The sequence below is a fragment of the Peromyscus maniculatus genome, chromosome 3 (assembly GCF_049852395.1).
Source record: "Peromyscus maniculatus bairdii isolate BWxNUB_F1_BW_parent chromosome 3, HU_Pman_BW_mat_3.1, whole genome shotgun sequence".
Classification (NCBI taxonomy): domain Eukaryota; kingdom Metazoa; phylum Chordata; class Mammalia; order Rodentia; family Cricetidae; genus Peromyscus; species Peromyscus maniculatus.
Genome location: NC_134854.1, coordinates 15,822,437 through 15,834,451, shown reverse-complemented (window position 1 = coordinate 15,834,451; position 12,015 = coordinate 15,822,437).

Here is a 12,015-nt window from a genome sequence, read left to right as displayed (position 1 = left end):
ATAATTGTGGGACTCCCACATCTTTCTTTACGCTAAAGGTACATTTTCATTTTCATAATTTTCCTAGCTTTCTGCTAAGTAACTTATTTCTTTCTTTCTTTCTTTCTTTTTTTTTTTGCTTTTTTTTTTTGTTTTTTTTTTGTTTTTGTTTTTCGAGACAGGGTTTCTCTGTGTAGCTTTGTGCCTTTCCTGGGACTCACTTGGTAGCCCAGGCTGGCCTCGAACTCACAGAGATCCGCCTGGCTCTGCCTCCCGAGTGCTGGGATTAAAGGCATGCGCCACTACCGCCCGGCTAAGTAACTTATTTCTTAAAAACATAATCTTACTGCCATGTGAGAAAAAGTAAAGGCATGGCCTAAGACTAAATCGATAGCAACATTGTCTAATTCCATGAGTGAGTCACAACAAGGTCACGAATCATGCATGAAATTTTCTTCTTGGGGATAAGCCTACTTCTGTCTACATTCATGAAATGTGTACTGGGTGGGAGAAAGCCGCTTACAAACAAGCAAACAATGAACTGAGACTTTCCATTGTTAAAATGATTGTAGCCACCACTGGAAATTCCTTCTTCCTTTGTTTCTCTTCTTTCAGTCTTCTAATGTTTTCTTGCTCTTTTTCCCTTCCTATCTTTCATCCTTCCTTCTCCTTCTCTAGTTTTTGTTTTTTCAACTATCTATGAATATGAGGAAGACTGAAGCAATACAAAAAATTAAATTAAATGCTTTTGTTCTAAAAACTTTTCCCAATTAGTGATTTTTTTAATCCGAAAATAGCCAATCATTTTCCATTTTTACGACTGTGTAAGTTGTTTTCCTAACTTGTCTTTCCCCAGTTTATGGTAAAATAAAACCCATCACAAACTGTTTAAAATACTGAGTGTTCTCTCATCAACTGTGGACTTAAGGTTGAATATTTACAAGTTTGCTGGGATTTTTTGTTGTTGTTAATGTAATTTGGCTCTGTAAAACATTATATTAGATAATTAGTTTAATTCTGCACAAACAAAACAGCCATTTGATTGCTGAGTCTCTCACATTTTCAGCTCATTGTCTGCACATTAGGTGGGCAAACATCAATGGAGTTAGATATAAATGGAGGTTTTCTACTGGAGCAGGCTCTATAAGGAGGCATTTTTCTCAACACTAGTAGAGATTAGAGTTGCTAAAGAGACTTTTAAGGAATTAGACAAGTATTTGGTGGAGAATTCTTAATAAACACTAATTAAGTCAACTACAAAGAAACCCTTGGGGGAAGATCAATATTATTAAGTGTTTAAACTAGCTTTCTACATTTAGAGAACCTATACACAGTTGGGCAAGCCACAGTTCTTCCTCCACATTCTTGCTTTCTCTCCCCCTGCTATTTAAACTGATGTTGAATTCCAGATCACATGTCTTGCAGATGACACTACTAATTATCTCATGTTCTCTAGGAAAATTTATTAAAGTATGTACACATATTTAAAATACGGCACAACTATGTCCAACACTGATTTACTGAACATTGACAATATGTAAGGCTGATGAACATATTATAATTTAAAGTGTATATGAAAAAGGTAAACACTTGAAATAATTCACATTTTTCTCCCCCTGGTATAGAACATTGTAAAACTATATTTGATTGACAGAAGACATATAAACAATCATGATATTATGAGTACCTTTTGTAATCAAGGTCTAAATGATTCTTAAATAGCCACTATTAAAGGAAAAATATCAGCTACATAGAATATCTGAATTACATTGTGAATGTAAGATATTGTCTACTAATTTTTGGTTAAAATGTCCTCAGTTTATCTGCAACAAAATAGGTAGCACAACTGAAGCTTGATTATTATATGATAAGCATTAACTCTTTTACAGTTTGTCCTGTGTTTTTTGTTTGAGATAGGGATTATTATGCCTCTGTTTTTCAAAGGAAATAACATGAAGGTCAAAGAGGTCAGACAGTTGCTAAAATTCACACAGCTGGTTGATGATAGGGTCTGAATTCATGAAATACGGTTTCTTTGGGAATCCATTCTCCAAGACAATTTTCTGTTTTCTCAGAATATTGACTTCTTCTTTGATGGAGGCTACAGAGCACCACAAGGGTGGAGAGGCTGGCTGTCCACAATGTAGCAATTGAGTAAGCTCCACCGGCAAAATGAGCAGTTATCTACTTGCCTGGATAAAAACAAGAAATAGTGGGGGGAAAACACTAAAGTTATCAGAGAAAACACACACAGAGACTAAGACATCAGCCAATTCTTTCTTCAAAACCATCATGATTTTATGAAATATTATAATTCTAGATTAATTTTTTTTTTGCAATTGGCTGTAGGTACTACCCTCTGTAGAGATTTTGATAATCTCCAACAATGAACTACCATTGAAAGTAAAAGTATCTTACATGTATTACATATTTAGTGTGAACCAGAAACTGAATAAAGTTGATTAAACACATAGGTTCATAGTCATCCCTTGAAATTCAAGGAAATATTTTTGTTTATTTAAGAGTTGAACACTTGAGCTTTGAAACATTGCCTCATAAATTATGACACCACACAATAGCAGGGATAAAAAAGTACAAATGCCAAAGAAAGTATCCTGCATAAGCATCAGGATAACAAGAGTAGAAAGATCCATAATTATAACTGTTAGCATGGACTTCAAAACTGTGATAAACAAACCTTCATGCTTTGCTACTGAGAGTATTGATTGACACAGAAACTATGGAAATCGTAATGGATGATAATTAAATTATCCATGATCAAGGAATTCTCATTTTACATGTATATGCCTCCAAGATATACATCATGAAATTCTACGTGGATATTATTTGTCCTAACAAAAAGCTAAAACTATAAATTTAAAAAAAAGACTAAATTGGCCATACATAATAGCCTCTCATGGGGCATCTTTCAAGAATTAGAGCATATAGTACATGAGTATGACTTCAGAGGTACATCTTAAAATACTGCAGAGTGTAATAAAAGCAAAATAATCATACCTAATAAAAATTATATAGGCAGAATGCTTAACTTGTTTAATAATCATAAAAAAATGAGTCGAGTTAAAAATGAGCAAAGGGTCTGAATGTATATGTGTGTGTGTGTGTGTGTGTGTGTGTGTGTGTGTGTGTGTGTGTGTGTGTGTGTTCCTCTAAGGTAGATATAAAAATAGTAGTAAGGACATGAAAAGATGGTGAATAAAATTACTCATTAGAGAAATGTAAGTGTAGGCCACAATGAGATGCTACATTGCTCCTACCAGATTGTATATAATAGGGAAACCAGAAAATCAGATACATTCCAAGAGATGTGGGAAATAATAACTCTCACACATTTTTTCTTTTATTGTAAATAGATTTTTTTCATAGGTTTATATTCTGATCACACACACCCCACACAAAACCTGAAAATGGAATATACATATAAGCAAATGGCCTGAGAGGTAGAAAAAAATGCCCCAATTTATTACTCTGTGTGTTCTGGTTCCCTCTGGCTACTACACCCTTTCTTCCTCCTCTTCTGCATAGTTCCCCAAGGTATGCAGGGAGGCACTTGATGAAGACATTCCTTTTAGGGCCGAGTGTCCCAAGATCTCAAATTGTTTAATATCGTGCTGCTGTGGTGTAGCCAGAAGGTTTCTCCACTCCACCCACTCCCCTATACCCCTCCCCCTCCTCTGTTTCCCCATGGTCCCTCATTCCTCTGGTCCCGTCCACCCCGCAGTCCCTCAACCACTTACAAAATAATCACTCAGAAGCTTAATATTATTTACAAACTGTATGGTCTATGGCAGGCTTCTTGCCAGCTAGCTCTCTCGTCTTAAATTAACCCATTTCTATTAATCTATGTTTTGCTATGTGGCCGTGGTGTTATGGGTCTGTTGGCATTTTGTTTCTCCTTGGCCAGTGGCTAGGTAACTCCTAGACTTCGCCCTTCTTCTCTCTGTCCCTCCACTTGGATTTCCCACCCGGCTGTAAGCTTTCTTGCCATAGGCCAAAACAGCTTTATTTACTAAACAATGGGAACAGCATACAGAAAATTATTCCACAGCACTGTGGGTTTCTGTATTTGTTTTTATCTACTGCAGGGAAGTAAGATCTCTGATGATAGCTAAGTAAGGCATGGGTCTATGAGTATGGCAGAGTGACTTTAGGGGTCATTTTATTGCTACACCCCTTTAACAAACAGCTGTGTCTGGTTTTACCCTAGGTCTCTATACTATTTAGTCTCAGGATCTTGGCCACCTGTGCTGAAGATGAGTTCCACCTCATGGAGGGGTCTTAAATCCAATTATATTTTGGTTAGTTACTCCTATAAGCTTTGTGCCACTATTACAGTGGTATGTCTTGCACGCAGGACACTATTGTAGAAGAAAATGTTTGAAGCAGGGTTGGTGTTTACTTTTCTCATTTAGTAGCCTGCAGAATATCCTCAGTACCATAAATACTAGTCCATAGAAGCGAAAGCTCTAAGTAGTCATTGTCAGCTAAATTGTCCATGTTTTGTGAGCTGTGTTCCTTTCAGCAACAGTGCCTCACCATCAGCTTGTGAAGAGCCACCAATAGCCTTGCAGTAGCCTGGACTGTTTGGTGGATACCATGGAACCCCTTTGGTCAACAGCTCCATTGGATATAACCCATTCCCAGTACTGGAACTGTCATTTGGTGACAATAGATGGCTATTTGAGGCTCTGTCTCTGTCTATTATTTGGCAAATTTATTTAGTTCACCTTGATACATGTATATATTATAGGAAGCATCTACTATATTAGTTTCAATATGACCCAGTAAATGGACCTTAGTTTTAGCTGTCACTCCCCATATTCCCTGTCTTACCAACCTCTTCATTTCCCCTTACAGTTTTGATTCTATTCCCTCCTACCCGTTCATCCATAGCGATATATTCTATTTTTCCTTCCCAGGGAGAGTCATGCCTCCAACCTAGTCCATTACTCCCTACCTAACCTCTATAGTTATATAGATTATAGCTTAGCAATGACTTAACTATTAACATCCACATATTACTCAATATATACCTTATTTGTCTTTTTGGGATGAGTGAGCTTGTTTTCTCTAGTTATAGCCAGTTAATTATGATTGTCATGATTTTATTTTTTTAATGGTTGAGTAATCTTACATTGTATAAATGAACTGAATTTTCATTATCCATTCATCCATAGAAAAACATCTAAGTTGTTTCTAGTTTCTAGCTATTATGAATAAAGCAGCAATGATCATAGATCTTTTTAGAAGGATGAATTTATGTAAAAAGAGGTATAGCTGGATCTTCTGTAGTTTTGTATGTTGGTTGGTTGTTTTGGGGGTTACTATTAGTACTATTATTGTTGTTTTGGTTTTTTTTTCTTTATTTTATTTTACAATACCATTCAGTTCTACATACCAGCCAAGGATTCCCTTGTTCTCCCCCTTCATGGCTAGGCCCTGGGTGGAGCTCTGGGAGTCTAATTAGCGAGAAAGAGGAGGGTTTATATGAGCGAGAATTGTTGAGACCAAGGTTGGATAAAGCACAGGGACAAATAGCCAAATGAATGGAAACACATGAGCTATGAACCAAAGGCTGAGGGAGCCCCAACTGGATCAGGCCCTCTGAATAGGTGAGACAGTTGATTGGCTTGATCTGTTTAGGAAGCATCCAGGCAGTGGGACCGGGTCCTGTGCTCAGTGCATGAGCTGGTTGTTTTGGTTTTACAAGACAGGGTTTCTCTTTGTAGCCTCAGCTGTCCTGGAACTTGTTTTGTAGACCAGACTTGCATTGAACTCACAGAGACATATCTGGCTCTGCCTCCTGAGTGCTGGTATTAAAGGCATGTGCCACCACAGCTGGTGGTATAGCTAGATCTTGGTGTAGATTTCCATCTTTCCATAGTGACTATACAAGTTTGTACTTCCACTAGTAACAGATGTGTGTTTCCCTTACTTCACAGGCTTACCAGCATGAGCTTTCATTTGTTTTATTGATATTAGCCTTTCTGACAGGTATAAGACCAAATCTCAAAGTAATATTGGTTTGCAGTTCCATGATAACTAACGACACTGAACATTTCTTTAAGTGCTTTTCAGCCATTTGCATTTCCTCTTTTGATAATTCTGTTTATATCTGTATCCCATTTTTAATTGGATTATTTTTCTTGATATCTAGGGATTTTTTTGTTCCTTATGTATTTTGGATATTAGCCATCTATTGGATGTGTAGCTGGGAAAAACTTTTTCTCATTCTGTATCCTGCTAGTTTGTTTGAATGAAGTCCTTTGTCATACAAAAGCTTTTCAGTTTCACGAGGTCCCATTTACAAGTTGTTGGTCTTAGTGCCTTTGCTGTTTGTGTTCTGTTCCAAAATTCCTTTCCTGTGCCACTGAGTTCAAGAGTATCCCTACTCTCTCTTCTGTCAGGCTCAGTGTATCTGGTTTTGTGTTGAGAACTTTGATCCATTTAGAGTTAAGTTTTGTGCAGGGTGATAAGTATGGATCTATGTGGATTCCTTTATATGCAGCCATCCAATTTGACCAGCATCATTTGTTGAAAATGCTATTTTCCACTGTGTATTTCTGGCTTCTTTATCCAAATTCAGGTATCCATGGGTGTGTAGATTTATTTCTGGGTCTTCAATTCTATTCCATTGACAATATGTCAGTTTTTTGCCATTACTATGCTTTTTATTTATTATAATTCCGTAGCAGAACTTGAAATAAAGTATGGTGATACCTCCAACAATTCTTTTATCATTCAACAGTGGCTTAGCTATCTCTTTTTGTTTGTTAGTTTATATATGAACCCGAAAACTGCCCTTTCAAGTTCTGCAAAGAATTGTGTTAGAATTTTGTTGGCAATTGCACATAATCTTCAGATTGTTTTTGGTATGATGGCCATTTTTCCTATGTTAATCCAACCAATCCATGAAGATGGAGGATCATTTTATTTTCTAATATCTTCTTTAATTACTTTCTTTGGTGTCTTAAAGTTTTTGTCATACAAGTCTTTCACTTGCTTGATTAGTTACCTTAAGATATTTTAAATTTTTTGAGGCTGCAATGAAAGGTGTTGATTCATTGATTTCTTTCTCAGTCTGTTTGTCATTTGTACATTGAAAGGCTAGATATGGAAAATATGAAAACTTTATATATTATTAGTAAAGTTATAAATGGTATGAGAATTTTTGAAACAGTTTGGTGTTTCCATAAAATGCTAAAAACAGAGTTGCCATTAAGACCCAGTAATTCTACTACTTAGGATGTGCCATAGACAACCAAGGATATATGCTGATAAAAAGCCTGTGCATCAATGTTTGCAGCAGCATTAATTACAATAGCCAAAGAAAAAAATCAAGGAAGAACATGTCATTACTAGTATCTCATTGCTATGTTCCTTTAACAAAATAATGGCTATATCCATAGACTAGAGCAATGCTCAACTCTCATCAGAAAAGCTCTTTCTTACAGTACATGGAAATTAATACAAAGACCCATAACTGGACATGTGCAGTGAGATATTAGAACACTCAGTACTAAATGGTATGTATTTGTCAATGGCTTCACATCAAGGCATAGGGATCTATGTGGAAGAGGAGGCAGAAATATTGTAAGAGGCAGAGGTGATGGGTGACTCAAAGGATACAATGTCTTCCAGACACAATATCCTGAGGCACATATGAACTCACAGACACTTTGGCAGTACAACAAAGCTTGTACAGTTTCAAGCCCAGACAAAGACCCCTAACCGAGAAGCTAATTGTAATTGATAGCTCTTAGTAAAGGAAAAATCAGTTTTCTCTAATAGATTGTCACTGAGTATATCAATCACATTGCAGGGCAGGTTCCATGCCTAGAAGTAGTTGGCAAACAAACACACACACACAAAATTTCATGTTTTTAGGAGACTTTTTCTTTTTTTGTCACTTTATTGTCTAGTTGTATTTTTGTTTTATTTGTTTTGACTTTTGTGTTTGTTTTGTTTTTCAGAGGAGAAAAAAACATGAAGTATGGAGACTGGAGGATGGGGGGGATCTGGGAGGATTTGGGGGAAGGAAAATACAATCAACATGTACTATATAAAAATTACAAAAGTAAAAACAGGCAGAAGAGATAGATTCCTAGGGAAAATATCAATGATTCAAACATAAAAAGACTATTCAAAGCTCAGGAGAGAAAGTTAGGAAAAGTATATTTCTAATAAATTTGGATATTCAAAAGGAGTCATGTATAGAGGCGAAATTAAAAAGTCATACACTTGACCAGACAAAGATTCATGGTGGCAAAATGATTTGATAAAACTGGTAATGCTAATTGATATATATGCCACAGCAACTCTTGTGAAACACTGAAAAGAGCCCCAACACAAGAGTTGAAATAGACTTAAAGAGGTATTTTGTTTGTTTCTTCTTAAGATTCCAACATCTTAAGGATGTTGTATCTCTAATTAGTAGCTGAACAAAAGCCAAGGAATAGAGATCTCAGTAGCCACAAATAACAACGATACCATGCTTTCAAATATTTTGGGGGAAATTATGTAGCTAGGCAGACCATTATCATCTATAACGATTAAAATACAAAAGTAAAACTAATAGTAACTAGAGAATGAGGTGAATCTAACATCAAGAGTTATTACAATGTGATGTTTACATGTCTAACACAAATTTTACAAAACATACCATATGGCAGGGTTGTCTGGTGTGCTAAGTGTAGAGAATCCATCCAAGGAATGAGAGTGAGCATCAAGACAACCAGTGTCCCTCCCACCACCATAGCATTCAGGCTCTGTGCATTTTTTTCTTCACTTCCTCCTGGAGTTTCGAGTGTCACATGTAACATGTTAAATAAGTGTGTAAGCTTTCTCTCTGTAAGGCTTTAGGAAATAAAATGTATTCTAAGGCCCATTGAGAGACACTAAGAAAGCTGTCTGCAAATATTTGCTTTCCCTGGAGTGGGAAGTAAAATGGTTCAATGTGGACTTTAATTAGGATTGATGATGTTTATAACTTATTGGTAAGAAATAGGATTGAGCAAGTAAGAATAACTTCTTGTACAATGTATTTATGGGCACCTGGCATTAAGTGAAGAATGAAGCATAAGATGAACTTTATTTAATCTTTACTGTAACTTTATTAAAAATTGGTTCTGAGCTCACCATAATAGTGCAACCCTGCCAGAAGCAGGTGAATCTTCAGAAATTCCAAGTCATCTTGGTCTACTCAGAAACGAGGGCCAGCCATTATATAGTGAGAAGCTTTCTCTAATTCAAAAATAATACAAGTGAGATAGTTCAGTGGATGAGGTCACATGTGAGGAAACGTAATGACCTGAATTAAAATCCTGGGACATATGATGAATGAAGAGAAGAGATTCTGCTGGGTTGTCCTCTGACCTCTGTATGAGCACCATGGCACTACCATGCCCACATGCACACATATGCACACACACACACACACACACACACACACACACACACACACACAGAGAGAGAGAGAGGGAGAGAGAGAGAGAACAATTTTTAAATGCTAAACCAAATAAAAGCAAAGGCCTGAAAGCATCAGAAACTATGATTTATAGTTTTAGAGATATTTTATATTTACCCCCTTTCTCAGCTGTTTCATAGATATAATCCTGTACTTTACCCATTGGAGCATTCCTTAATGCCAACAGAGAGCACAGAAATCAGCCTTATTTCCTCACACTAAAGAAAGCTACCAGCACACAATATTTCTTCAATGAGGGATGAAACAGTGAGGGAAGAAAAAGGAATGAGGGAGAAATAGAAACTATGCCAGAACTATGAGACAGAGAACATGAGCAAGTGAAGGCTGTCATTGACAACCTCACCTTCAGTCACCAAAAGCTTATTTCAGAGGAGCCTGAAAATTCAGGTCTGTGAATTAATGTTTGTTAAATTGCCTAAATATTATGCCATGATGTGCAGATATACAACATTAAGCATGATTCTAGACAAAAATAGAACAGCTTTTGCTCTTAATACTGTTGGATTGAATTGAATTCTGTATTTATCCTTCACTCCTTTCTAACTGCAGTGAAGATTGTGCAGTGCCTGTGGGATTTGGAATTGTTCAGAGTGAATTCTAATGAAATTTCATCAAGAGTCAGTCACTCTGTTAATAAGAGTGCTTGTCTTTTTTTTTCCTAGAGAATCAACTAAAAAGTCTCTAACTAAAGACAAGAGACTCCCTACAAAAAAGACTGATGTTCAGACCATTTCAATGTCCTTAGCACTTTATGCATTAAAGAAAGCAAGTTATGATTGCTGGAGCATTCATTTGATTTTAAGGCCATTTGAAAGACCCTGTCATGTCCCATTGGAGTTATGTTATAAAAACAAAAAGAATATTAACATGGAGTATCAGATGCTTCCTAAGTAAGTTTTATAAATCCATTATATTTTAATAAATCTTAGTTAGCCTTCTATTGTGTTTATTATAAAATAACAAATTACAGAATTGTCATCAATAATAATAAATTATGATTAGTATGTATACTGTTATGATATGGTTGAAACGCAGCCCTATGCTCTTTCTTCACAACTTACGTAACCTCAATGTAATCATAATATGAACAATGGACAAATGGCATTCTAAAAATATTGCACAAGTAGTCCATAATACCATTGAGGACATATAAAAAAGGGGGGAAATGTAAGGAACATCTTATTCAAGCAAGTCCAAAGAAGAGAAAATGATTAAATATAATGTAGCATTCTTAATGGGGTCTTGCAACATAAGAGTGCATTCAATACAAAAATGTTAATGTTGAAAAAGTAGGGACTTTAATGGCAATATGTAGCAGGAATCTTAAAAGTTCTTATTAATAAAATCAAAATGAGGCAAGTTATTGGGGTCCATGCTGGTAGATCAGAGAGACAGAACAAGCCACAGCTATCTCACCTCGCCGGATCCTCAGCTGGTCTTGTCTCCTCAGACTGGAGGCCTCTGAGTCCTCATCCGGAATGGGTCTCAGCTGAATTACTGCTCAAAAGCCTGAATGCTTAACCAGCCACATGCTTAACCAGCCAAATGCTTAACCAGCCAAAAGCTTCTAGTTTCTGGTCCTCACGCCTTATATATCTTTCTACTTTCTACCACCACTCCCTGGGATTAAAGGCTGGCTTTCTGGGATTAAAGGCGTGTGTCACCATGCTTGGCTATTTCCAATGTGGCCTTGAACTCACAGAGATCCAGAGGGATTTCTATCTCTGGAATGCTAGGATTAAAGGTGTGAGTGCCACCATTTTCTAGCCTTTGTATTTAGTGGCTGTCTGTTCTCTGACCCCAGATAAATTTATTAGAGTACACGATATTTTGGGGAACACAATACCACCACATTTCCTCTCTTTTTGTCTAAAATTAAAAAAGCTTATAACTAATACAAGAAAAACTATCTTCAATAAGTATATGCAATATACAGTCAAGATTACATTAACAATGTCTAGTCCATTAACATTTGACAGATCCAGACAAAAAACTCCATTATATATATTAACAATGTCCAGTCCAGTAACATCTGATAAACTCAGACCAAAAAATTTTCATTACTTATCTTATTTAAAACAAGTAGTTCCTTTTTAAAAGTAGATTCCATAATCTCCCTTTTTATCTTATCATATCCATATTCTCTCTTTTTTCTTTTCATAATAGATTCAGTAGTCTACCTTTTGTCATTTTTATAACTTCCCCTTTTTCTCCAGTGTAGATTCAATGATCTACCTATTTATCCTATTATTTCTTTATCTTTTTTCTCAGAGTAGATTCGATGATCTATCTCATATCTATATTCTCTTTTTCTTTTTGCTTTCTAGGGGTGAAGATATCTTTAGGGAATCTTGAAAACAAAATTTTGGGGTTAATCATCAAGTTCTGTATCATTTGTCCACTCTCTGGATAATAGGAAAGTTCAGGGCTTGTTTCAAGTCCTTGTTCAAGTAGTCTGTCAGGCCGGATCATCTCAGCTAGTCCTCTAGAAATTGTCCTGACCAGTTTGTAGTCCAAAGTCGATTTTT